Source organism: Antrostomus carolinensis, unplaced genomic scaffold (assembly GCF_000700745.2).
Source record: "Antrostomus carolinensis isolate BGI_N321 unplaced genomic scaffold, ASM70074v2 scaffold30933, whole genome shotgun sequence".
Lineage (NCBI taxonomy): Eukaryota > Metazoa > Chordata > Aves > Caprimulgiformes > Caprimulgidae > Antrostomus > Antrostomus carolinensis.
Window position 1 is genome coordinate 1062 of NW_010307753.1, and position 1291 is coordinate 2352.

Below are 1291 nucleotides of genomic sequence, written 5' to 3' on the forward strand. Positions count from 1 at the left end.
TGGGGTGGGCAGGCAGGTCCTCCCCATGGAGAGCCTGCAGGACCTGAGCCTCCTTCCACGGCCTCAGGGCCACACAAGAGGCCCCTGAGTCGGTTGAGATCGCGGTGCTTCCCTGGTGTCTTCAGAGTGAGGACCGGTCAATGCCTGTGAGGCAAGAGAGAGTGCGAGGCCGTAACCCCCCAGCAGGCACTGGTGCTGGGCTGGACACCCTGCAGCACAGCCCTCCGACCACCCCGGTGGACAGTGGGGTCTTGCCCCCATCCCCAGCTTGGATGCAAGCCCTGGGCTAGAAGGCAGGAAGCTGGCCCAGGGCAGAACATCCTGGTGGCCCACTGCACCTCGTGACACAGCCACCCTCATGGGCACCAGGGATGGGGTGAGCAAAGGCACCATGATGGGGAAATGGTGGTGGGGGTCCCTTGTCTGGTGTGGTTAACACCTTCTATGCGGGCCAACTGGGCATTGCTGGGGAACTGGTGGGCATGGGGCTGTCCCAAGCCTGTTCCCCACCACCCCCCGCCAAAAAGCATCATTACCTTTGGGAAGCAGCTGGACACTGGGGCCAGCTCACCCCAATCCAGTTCACCCCTAAATGGGTGCCACAGTGGGTGCCAGTGCCGTGCCCACCCATTGCCAGCGAGGACTCACCAGGCAGTGAGTGAGTGGTAGCCAGGTTCAGGTGGCCGGGCAGCACAGTCCCAGCACAGCCTGGGATTGTGCCCCATCCCTGGAGCAGTTTTGGGGCTGCTACAGGGGGAGGGAGTGGAGGGCTCTGCCAGTCATGGCCCATGGGTCAGTTACGTTGTGCACATGGCTAGTGGTGGGCAACATATCCAGGGTGTGTGAGTGTCGGGGTCTGTCCCCTCTGTGTCCCCTGGGGAGGGAGGGACTCAGGTCTCAAGGGAGCTTTGAGGCAAGGTCAAAAAAGGGCTTTTGTCTTGGGATGCAGCACACCCAAAACCTTCATCCAGCTCAAAGCCCAAGGACCTGCAAAACCTGCATCCCACACGCTGCCTGGATGGAGGTCTGGGGGTGTCTCTGTGGCAGGTGTCCTTCATCATGGATACGAGGGATCAGGACCTCAGAAGGGATCCCCTGTGATCCTTGTATCCCTGGGGACAAGCAGCATCCGGGTCCTGCCGTCCCCTGGGGCCGGTTTGGCTGGGGTGGAGGTGGGTGGCCAGAGCAGGGAGGTGACGAGGTGCAGGTGACCCAGCGGCAGGGAGGAGATGGGCACACAGTGGCAGGGGACGGTGCCTACCTGAAGTGGAGAGAAATGGAGGGTGCAAGT